We start from the raw sequence: 11,826 nt of genomic DNA, 5'->3' as shown, positions 1-11,826 counted from the left end.
ACTTGAGACCTTAGCAAACTTTAGATATCTCTCTGTAACTTGTATCCATATGGCAACACACAGCTATACTGCTTGTCTAAAGAATATGATCTTTCATATCTCACATCTGCCAGCTAGAAGATGCAAAAATACAAATGTAAGTGTTCTTTAAATTACTGAGACATAATTTTTTTCCCCTTGTTTCTCAGTAAGTAATATCAAATGTAGCTTTTTCAGATAAGAGCAATTTGGTGTAAACAACACAGGTAGTCATCTTGCCCATCACATCTAAATTAGGTCTTTATTGGTGAGTTTAAGGAAATCAAAATGAGACAGGAAAATTTAAATCAAGTTGGAGATAGTCTAAACAGTTATAACCTGTAAAGTGCATGCCACATAAGAACCATGTAAATATGCCAATTTGTACTTTCCAGTAGTTTTGCTTAGAATTGTTTGGGTTCATTTATAACTCCATCTATGAATTTGGCTAATGCATTATTTTTTATTTCATCCTTGAAAATTTGCTTATTTATAACATTTGATGCTAACGGAAGCTGGGACATTTTTCTTGTTCTTATTCTATAGAATAAAATGAGGGATCAGTTCTGGGGAAAGCAATACACGTTTTAATCCCAGAATAGCCACAAGGGAGAGCAGTGCAGATTAGCATGTATATCAGTACAGTAATTTGTCACAATGCTTCTGAATCAGTCTCTCATTTAGTGGGGATTATATATCTGGTTAGAAAACTTGAGCTCCTAACCCTTTATCTTCTGATGAGAGATTCTACAGTAATGAGGTCACTCTGATTGCACTATGAATTAGGATCAGTGTGGCATGTTAGTGAATTCTCTAATTTGAATTTTAGCCTTCACTTGTCAACAAATTGCTGAATCCAGCTAACAGTTTTTTAATGAACTGCTTCTTTATGCTGGAGTGTTATACGTGTCCATTTCTACAGAAGCAATTCAGAAACTCCTGAAAACCATCTGAAAAAGATTATTTTCCTCATTCTTTCCTTCTGCAAGGTAGAATTATGCAGTGTTTACGGGTCTATCTCCACCACCTGAGTTCACCAATGTTTTTACTCTTGGGCACAAATAAGGAAAATGTATTTTACTTACCAGCATTTTCATTTAGAACACTAAAGTGGTCAAATTAACAAAATGTAGTTCAACTGAGTAGTGAAATGCTGACAAAAGTTCAATATTTAAGTGTCCTAGGATGTTGGCTTTAATGTTTTGTGTCATTAGGTCTCAAAATATTTTAAAAAGAATAATGCTGAGATCTAATGGCACAAAAACTGTACATAATTACAAAACAATTCTTAAGTCCAATTCTTAAACTGTAGTAATTGATCCTACAGTGAGATTTATTCTGTAATCATGGAAGGCAATGGCATTTACAACTAGAATAAATTAAAGTAAATGAAGAGGAAAATTGTATTCTGTGTAACATTTAGTTCATTATAGTCTTAAACAACTATGCCAATCCATGTTCATCAATATAAGTTATGATGCTCACAGACATAATTAAATAAAAACGTTATCACCAAGAAACAGTTCACGTTCCACAAGTGTAGAAATTGTTACATTATGAGAGATTTGCATATTTTTTTTTTTAGGTTTTATTGACAGTGCTCAAGAATATGAGTAGTAGACAATAGTATGGAAACTTTTTTCACTAGTGGTCATAATATATAAAATTATAGCCTTTTCAGCACTCTCTGCTGCTGGGTCTTACTCCCTACTGTGTCGAAACTTAATTCCATACCTCATTAAGTGCCTCTGTGGCTCTCTATTTGTTCAGTTAAGGTCTCATTGGAGTTCATTAAACCACATTAGACCTCACTGACATTCCTGAGGGAATTGCAGCATAAGATGTCCAAAAGCCTAAAAGGGAATTCCGGAATTTTGCATCATACATACAAGCAAGGAAGTCCATAAGGTGTGGGGGAAACTGTGCATCAGGTTGTCTGTTTACCAGGTTGTGGTATATCTTCCCAGGATCTTGAAACAACCAAACTATGCAGGCTTAAAAAGCTTTTTCTGGGATGTTATAAATGTTGCATTGAATTTTTCATTTGCTGCAATTTTCAGATACAAAGATAGAACTTTAAATAGCTTTTCAATGTTCACATATGCTGTCAAGTTGAATGAAGCTTTAATAAAATAAACAAACAACTTAAAATAGATCTTTTCCTACAGATAAGAAATGGGTTCAGATTCTTTTCTAGTAGTCCTAGTAGAGGACTATTAGAAGCATATTCTGAGGTTCTGGTAAAATATAGTCTTTAGTTTGGTGGTGTCGACATCCTTCTGTGGAGTGGAACAACAAAGAACAATCATTTACACCAACATCATTTTCAAAACACATGACTAGTGAATGACAATAATCAACTATCTACTTACCTGAGTCTTAAAACATTGTCCAGTCAGGCGGTTCGAACATGCTTATGGGACACATGAGCTCAAAAGCTTCTCAGTCAGAGACAAGAATTGAAGTACAGTTTTATTCATCCTTGATGAATATCACTAGACACTGTGCTTCTGAATTAAAGGAAAATTACTTGTTTGGCTCTTTGGTGACACTAATGATTTCTTTCATTTGTCTCTCTTACAAGTACCCAATGTACCCAATGATTCTTTCAGATCCAAATGACTTATTTTGTGTTGAAGTAAATAGACATTCTTTTACAATCACTTACTTTGGAAAAAAAAAAAAAAAAAAGCACATTAAAATGAAATTTTGTTTAATTTTAACATAGCTTTCTCCTCCAGTTTTCCTTTTTTGTTGTTGTTGTTATTGATGAACTACACCAAACCCAAGAGTTTTCCTCAACTCCTACAGATGTTATGAACAATATCTAATGACCGGCTTTACAAAGAACAGAAGAATTCATAGCAGTGCAGTATAGCACCAAAGATTTTATTAGTTTGTTAGTGCTGATGAAAAATAACAAAACCTCTTGTGACATAGGCAGGTCCTCCTAGGAAAAGGCAAAGCAAGCATTGTATAACATCAGAGAGTCATGCCACATGTTTCACAGACAAACTATTTTGGAACTGCGTGAGGGAATTGTACCCATGTGAGTTCAGTCTCAACCAGCCTACAGAAGATGATAAAGATTTTTTTAAAGATAAAGATTTTATGTATTTTCATTCAAATCGCTGTAGGATCTGACTCCCAGTTCTGATTTAATCTCTCTTTAAGTGTAATTAGCTTATAGGGTCAGCTGTAATAAGAGAGTTTTTGATTGATATCTTGCTACTTACACAGCTTTTAAAAAGCAATCATTTTAATAGATATATTGAGTAGCAATAATAATAATAAAAACAAAGATTAAAGAGGACATCAATTCTAATAATATTAATAAGAAAAAAGTTAGGCAAACATATTAATGATTAGATCATGGCTTAACTCATCTCTTCACTGAGCTTAAAAATGCATAATTGCTTCTTTTTCTGTATGAGTACTATAATAGTGTTTTTGTGTAAGTACTATTTATACAGATACAAATATGAGAATATGCTATAGGCAGTACTCATCATCTTGACTGCTGTTTTGATCATTAAAATGTAAAGGTTTAAAAAATAGATAATTTCATGAATTTATTCCAAGTAAATATATATTTACTCTTAAAAATAGAAACAGAAAGAAACGAATGTCAAGATACAACCTCATTCCACTTTTTTTGCAGCATAAAAATGAGAGTTACTCAATGAAACTGAAAGTTTGTAATTTTTAAAAATCATAATTAATGTGAGGAACACTGCAACAAGACTTTGTTGAATGACAACGTATGCGTTTGTATTGAGATAAAAATGTATTGAGAAATATTCATACTTCAGGACACGAAACAACTACTAACAAAAGGAATTTTGAATAACCTTCCCCTTTTGGCAGATCAATAAAAGTAATGAAACTCACATAACTATCCCCTGAAGTCAGTAAAACTGACACCTATTCACATCAGTTGTAACAGAGACATTGTTGAAATACCAAAAAAAAAAAAAATTATTGAATGCAACAGCTAGAGAAGAATCATACTATGAGAAAGTAATTGACAAAATGAAACCATGCATGATAAAAGAGTTAATGGATGCCAAGTTCAGAGATGGGCAAAATAAATTTGGGCCCTGGGGGAATCTGTGTACACTGGATACTCACATCAAAGAAATTAATAGAAATACACATAGAAGAAGAGGTCCAACTCAACATCAGTTTCATTGATTTTCTCAAGATGTGTTTGCTCAGGCATACAGTACAGTCCACACTTATCATCAGCCTGCTAAGTGAACACAAGGCAGCATCCATCTATGAGGACATCATCTGTCATGATGCTCAGGAGATACATACCAAACTTTAGTTGGTGCTGGAAGGTAGAATTTTCAGATTGCACTGAGTTTCTCTCTAAATTTATATTTAGGCATTCTGATCTTGTCCCATGAATGTACTGAAAACAAAAAAAAATAGACCGCGTGGCTGGTTTATATTTTTAATGGTGCAGAACATTCTTAGGTTTTTGGTTTGTTGTTTTTTTTTTTTTATTATTGTTTTTATGAGAGTTTAACAACCAAATTGTCTCAGGATAAGTAACACTGATTTAGTCTTATTCCTTAGTTATAATAGAGGATGAGGTTAAGACTGGACTGTATTTCTATGCCCCGTTCATTTGATATCGGTTTCAGATTAAAAGTTTCTGCACCTTTTTACTCAGTGGCAACTGGTTGATCACTATGATATATATCAATGTGATAGCACAATTTTTAAACTAACCTGCATAAGACAAGTAAATATGTTTGTTAACAATGGTGATTGCTGAACCCTTTCATATCTGATTTCTTAATCAAGGGATCACTGGAGGAATAAATAAATATGAAAAAAAATATTTATTATTTTTTCTATGAAATATGTAGCATAGTCTAGAGAATTTCAGATAATTTATGAAGAATCTTCCGTATATCCAGTGTTTTTAAACATTACATGTCTCAAACCCACATATTTTCTGGTATTCACTTAATTTGCTCTGTTTTTACAGATTTGAATAGAATCATTAAAACCCATGGGATATAACTGAACTTTGACTGATTGCAGTTTGTTAGATTACATTACACTTAGAATTAAAAAAGGTAACCTTTTACATTCATGACTCTCATTTCATTGTTATTAGAACTGAAGGTAGAATACTGCAATGATAACTAATCAAGGGTGGTTTTAATTCAAAATATTCAGCAATGCTAAATTTGTAGACTTCAGAGGAGCAGACATATACAGAACATTCTAATCTATGTAGTGTAAGAGCTAGATGTCAAAGAGATGAGAATCATAGAACCTCTTCATTCAGAAATGTAGCTGGTGCATGAAAAATACCCTAGAACAAAAACAGCATCTCTGTACCTAAGCAGTTAGCATGAGGCATTTGTTTTTGTAAGTTATAACTACTCATTTAAAAAAAATCCCTCAATAAAGGAAACAGGGATAGTAGTTTAAACTTTACAAAAGAAAAAAAAAAAATCCTTGAACAGTTTAAGATGTCAGAGTTGTATATTCTCAAAGCCAAATGAGGCATGACTTCTAAACACCAGTGTTGTGGTTTACCCAGCCGGCAGCAAAGCACCACGCAGTTACTCACCCACTCCTACCCATCCCATGGGGTGGAGAGGAGAAAATATAACAAAAGGCTCTGGGGTTGAGACAAGGACAGAGAAGGATCACTCACTAATTATGGTCACAGGCAAAGTAGACTACACTTGGGGAAAAATCAATTTAATTTGTTACCAAGCATATCAGAGAAGATAATGAGAAAAAAAGTCCTTAAAGGACTTTTTAAAAGGTTTAAAAACACCTTTCCCACCGACCCCTCCCTCTTCCTGGCTTTACCTCCTCCCCTCCAGAAGCACAGGGAGACAGGAAACGGGGGTTGCAGCCAGTTCATCACACATCGTCTCTGCCACTTCTCCATCTTCACTGACCTTGGTGTCTGCAGAGTTGTTTCTCTCACAACCCACTGCTCTCTCCACTGCAGCCACATTGGGCCCAACCAGCCCAACGAATTCTGGTGGCCCGAGAAGTTCCACCCAGCAAGTGCTCTAGGAGCAGATAGCTTTGGAACTCTCCAAGCCATGGCTGCCTCTCGCCACTGGGTGAGTGGGTGGGGTGGGACCCAGTGCAGACAGCTGCCCATGTCTTCTCCCTCTCTCTGCTGCAGGTCACACCCAGCTCAACTTTCTTTCTCTTTTTTAAATATGTTATTCACAGAGGCATTGATTGACTCAGCCCTGGTCAGAGGCTGGTCCTGCTTGGCCAGAGGCAAGTCTGACTTGGAGCTGGGGAAGCTTCTAGTAGCTTCTCACAGGAGCCACCCCTGTAGCAACTTCCCTGCTTCCAAAACCTTGCCGCACAAGCCCAACACAGAAAGAAACATCAGCTGAAGACTTTTCTTGACTGGAACTCAGCCAAAGTTTTTTGAAATCCATGACTGAGAAGCAGATAAATATATGTTAATTACATAAATTACAAACAACACAAAATCTAACCATTCAGACATGTCTGCCTTTGAATAACAAAGGCTCCACCTCTTAATTGCAGCCAGGAAAAGTGGCTGACATAGGTTTATTGTGAGAGTCACATCCAGAGGGCACCTCATGGTAACAGGATCACCCTTCTCATGAGTCCTTAGCCAGTGATCCAGTGCACTTTAATTTGACTCCGCTTGGAGTCACATGTTGGGGTTATACTAAAAATAGCAGGAGCCATAACTCCTGCTTGCATTCATTGCCAGGTTTATAGTTTTATATTACAAAAAAAAAGTTGTATACTTGACAAGCGTTCTACAAAATGCTATTACAAAATCAGTAGTTGGTGACAAAAATACGATATTGAACTTTATGTTATAATGTGAAAGAGATCAAATTTATCAAAGAGTGTAAACATCTTAAATAATGTTTAGCCTTTGTTCTTCTGCACAAGCTTGCAATCTAAGTACACCTCTTTTTGCACTTTCATTTTAATCATATGAGATATTTATAAACTACTTGGAAAAAAATGCATTCATAATATAAATTGCACAACCTCTTTTTACTGAAAAATTTTCCAGAAAACTGTAAAAAAAAAGTAAATCTAAATCTAAAAAGGCTAAAATTTTGATTGAGTTCAAGATCTTTATGTCGTATGTTAATTAAAGGAATTAATTTAATAATTTTATTAAAGCAATAATAATTGTAAAACATTGCTAAAATTCTGACTGAATCTAATTTTTGTTATGCAAAGGATGGCTTTGGGTAACACTTTGTCTACTGAATTCTTTTTGTTAAGTTTCATTTAGGTATCCCTGAAAAAAACCTTAAATAATTTCAAAAATTGAAATACCATGTATTTTGGAAGATAACATACTTTTCTCAGTGTTTATGATTTTTGTTTTAAAAAAATTGCGATAATGAACAGATATTTTTCTAAAAAAAACCACCCTAATATATTGATTTCTTATTAGTATAGCAGTGCTTTAAATTTGCGTACTTTGTAATTATGCCTGACAAAATATTGTCAAAGTGCACTAACAGTGGCAAAAAAAAAAAGTTTGTTAACGGAGGGAAAATTAGAAACATACAAAAAGTTCAGTGCAAATATTTTCATCATGGCTCCACTCTCATTTCACAACTTTCAGTGTTGGAACCTTACTAAAATCCTCAAGAAATCAAAATTATTTGTTAATCAAACTAAAACTGTGCTGTATGCAAACATTCTAAAAGGTTACTGTAATCCTCTGATTTCTTGCATAAAAAAGGCTAAAAGATTTAAGCCTATTAAGACCATAATTTCTATTGAAACATTTTTTTTCAGAAATGTACCCAATCTTGATATAGATACTTTGAGTGACGTAAAGTTCAGTGACTGTATCTCAGTAGCTCCACAGAGGCATTATGATTAAAGAAATCCAACAAACCAACCCAAAGAACACATTATACCTTATTTTTATTCTTAGTGGACCTTCCTAAAACTTTCCTTCGCTTTGTCTCCCTATATCATTTACTGCCTGTTTGAGGAGCAGTGTCAGAAATCTCGTTCCAGTGTGCAAGTTAACAATACTACCTACTCCCTACTCCTTCATAGGGTAAATTACACAGGCTGAGCATAGTGTTACATAAATTATTTTACAATATGAGGCATTATCCAGGACCTGGATCACTACTGTTAATACTCTTTTCTGAATTCATTCCAGCTTTTTGAAAATCACAGAATCACAGAATCACAGAATCATAGAATGTTAGAGATTAGAAGGGACCTCAAAGGATCATCTAGTCCAATCCCCCTGCCAGAGCAGGACCACCTAGATCACTCCGTTAAACTTCTAAATGCTGCTAATACCACCTCTGTGCTCATGAGTAGTGCACATAAAGTCAGCATCTGCGGTGCAGTGTTGCAACACTTCCAAAATCTGGAAGCATCTGGGAGCATCACCAAAGACTGCAGAGCCTTATGGGATCAAAAAGATTCCCCTTCCCTCCCCAGACCTCCCCTCCCCTTGAATATTTTTTGTTTCCCTGAATATTAAATTAATATTTTTTCCTATAACAAATATCATGTTATATGTGCCCATTCACAACACACAAAACATCAATTTTTCAGTTCTCTCTTTTTTTTTTTTTTTTTTTAACTACTGTAGCTTACAGCAGTGGCTGCTTCCAGCATTTGGAGAAAATAATTTAATCTTTGAATAAATTCTATGAGATTTCCCTTAACAACAGAAAGTAATATCCAACATAACAGATTTCATTCTATTTCACATACTGGTAAAACACTTTAAAATCATTCTGTTCTTATTCTCCCTCTTTGTGACTGAGTAATGAGTTTTCCTCAATAAACATCAGTTGATTTTCTATTTTTTTTGACAGTGATATTGCAGATTTCAGTTGTTAACTTTGCCCAGTTCTCTTTGCTACAGATTGTAATAAATTTTGACTGACCTACAAGATCTCTGAGCTGGAATGCTTTTTTGTCTTCTCCCATTTCTGTAGTTTGAGACTTGTTGTGTAATATTCAGCTGTCTGCCTCTTAACTGAATGTTGTAGGTGTGGATGCCTAAATATTTAAAATTCTCCAGTATGGGTTGTCATGAGATATTGATTTAATTCTTTTTAAGAAACTGTCATACAATAGACTAAGAGGACCCAGCACCTTTGTCTCCCCATTCTTATGATGTCACTTCTTATGATGCATTTTATTCTGACAATGACGGCTCAAATCCCTTCAAAAATGTTAATTCAAAAAGATTCCAGTGGAACTAGTGCAGTATAAGCAATATCTTATTTTAATATGATGGTATTAAGACTGTAATTCTTCAAGGTTCATGTAGATTTAACACTGAATTTCTGTGGCTTGGTTGTAACAACTATAATGTCTGGATTTCCTTAGCTCGTTTTGTACAACTGACTTTAAAACTCCCATAATAGACGAGATACCATTTAAAATAGTATCATGTGCTTCCTTTAAATTTCAGCATATTGAACTAATGAGAAAAGTCTATTTGGAAGTGTGAGGGGAGTTGTTACTCAGTGACTCTCTCTCTGTAATTTGCTGTCTTGAACAGACACATTTTTGGACACCAGGTTCCAGGTAAATTTTATGTTCATGGAAGTGATAAACCAAGAGGTGGTAGGTGTCATCATTAGCTTACCACTTAGCTCATTTTTATTCTACTCTTTCACAGGTGGCCTATCTTTGAAACTGCTACATCCCTCACAAGTGAATGTCTTCTCTGTATCTCAGTCTCTCACCTAGTGTCATGGTTTAGGCTGATCAGCAACTAAATGCCACACAGCTGCTCGCTCACCTTCCCCAGCCCCCAGGGATGGGGAAGAGAATTAAAGGGGAAAAGAAAGAGACCCGTGGGTTGTGATAAGAACAGTTTAATATTACTACTACTAATATATGAATACGTATATACATATAATGATGATAATATCATAGAATGATAGAATGGTTTGAGTTTGAAGGGACCTTAAAGATCATCTAGTTACAACCCCCCTGCCATGGGCAGGGACACCCGCCACTACACCAGATTGCTCAAAGCCTCATCCAACCTGGCCTTGAACACTTCCAGGGACGAGGTATCCACAACTTCTCTGGGCAACCTGTTCCACTGCCTCACCACCCTCAATGTAAAAAATTTCTTCCTTATATCTAATCGAAATCTCCCCTCTTTTAGTTTAAACCATTGCCCCTTGTCCTATCACTACATACCCTTGTAAAAAGACCCTCTCCAGCTTTCCTGTAGGTCCCCTTTAAGTACTGGAAGGCTGCAATAAGATCACCCCGGAGCCTTCTCTTCTCCAGGCTGAACAGCCCCAGCTCTCTCCGCCTGTCTTCATAGCAGAGGTGTTCCAGCCCTTGGATCATCTTCATGGCCCTCCTCTGGCCTCGCTCCAACAGCTCCATGTCCTTCTTGTGTGGGGGACTCCAGAGCTGAACACAGTATTCCAGGTGAGGTCTCACGAGAGCAGAGTAGAGGGGCAGAATCACCTCCCTCGACCTGCTGGCCACGCTTCTTTTGATGCAGCCCAGGATGCGGTTGGCTTTCTGGGCTGCCAGTGCACATTGCCGACTCATGTTGAGATTCTCATCCACCAGCACTCCCAAGTCCTTCTCCTCAGGGCTGCTCTCACTCCACTTTCTGCCCAGCCTGTACTTGTGCTTGGGATTGCCCCAACCCACGTGCAGGACTTTGCACTTGGCCTTGTTGATCTTCATGAGGTTCTCACAGGCCCATCTCTCCAGCCTCTCAATGTCCCTCTGGATGGCATCTCTTCCCTCCAGAGTGCCCACAACACCACACAGCTTGGTGTCTTCTGCAAACTTGCTGAGAGAGCGCACTCAATCCCACTGTCCATGTCGCTGACAAAGATGTTAAACAGCACCTGAAATAGACAAACTCAGTCTCGTTCCCACCTCCAGATCCCTTTCTGCAGGAATGCTCTACAGCCACTTCCCTCCCAACTTATAAATGTGCCAGGCATTACTTCATCCTAGAATGATATTCTTGGCAGTGGTGGGATTCGAACCCATGGCCCCGAAGAGACTGAAGCCTTAATCCAGCGCCTTTGACCGCTCAGCCACACCACCCTGGTGATCCACAGTATAGTTGCTCACCATCCGGTGACCAAGGCCCGTCCTGTCCTGGACTAACAATCCTGAAACAGAGAAGTCCCGACACCACAATCCCAGACAAGCAAGAGACCTGAAAAGAGAGAGAGAGAGCACATTCCAAGTGTCTGAGTGAGAGCCCCCGGAAGGCCCTTCTTTCCTTGTCTTTATACTGGACATGATGCTGCATGGTATGGAATAGTCCATTGGCCAATTTAGCCCTCAATCCTAAGTCTAAATTCAAATCATATGGGGAGTTGTGGACCCTTTGTCCCGGCCGTGCTCCCCCCTCAGCCTGTTGTGCTCCTGAGCACTGGCAAGAACACGGGAAGCTGAAAGGTCCTCATTGTCTCAGTGCCAACTATAAACACCGGTGCACTATCAACGTTCTTCTCATAACGAATCCCAGACTAAAACCGAAGTACAGAGTTCTTCCAGCTGCTAAAAAGAACTAACTCTGTCCCAGCTGAAACCAGGACAACTAGACACTCAACATTTCTTCATTGATCATATTGCTTTCATTTTCACACCTGATTTCAACACTCAAAAAATATTTGGGGAGGGAAGAAGCATTACTGGTGAGGGAATTGTGCAACTCAGTAAAGTACAGAGACGCTTCATTAAGTGCAGAGATCAGCTTCAGGATTTGGGGAGAACATGTGACGTGGACATGGGACCAAGCTCATAAGTCCATATGAGAAGCAA

General features: G+C 37.2%; 1 non-coding gene across 1 annotated transcript; it reads right to left on the bottom strand.

Annotated features, from left to right (window-relative positions):
- Nucleotides 1-11,018: 11,018 nt before the first annotated feature.
- Nucleotides 11,019-11,100, bottom strand: TRNAL-AAG (transfer RNA leucine (anticodon AAG)). Its single transcript has one exon. It is a non-coding gene; the product is annotated as a tRNA-Leu (tRNA).
- Between the last annotated feature and the right edge of the window lie 726 nt (nt 11,101-11,826).

The sequence above is a fragment of the Tauraco erythrolophus genome, chromosome 4 (assembly GCF_009769465.1).
Source record: "Tauraco erythrolophus isolate bTauEry1 chromosome 4, bTauEry1.pri, whole genome shotgun sequence".
NCBI lineage: Eukaryota > Metazoa > Chordata > Aves > Musophagiformes > Musophagidae > Tauraco > Tauraco erythrolophus.
The sequence above is the reverse complement of the archived record's forward strand: the minus strand, read 5'-3'. Positions and strand labels throughout refer to the sequence as shown.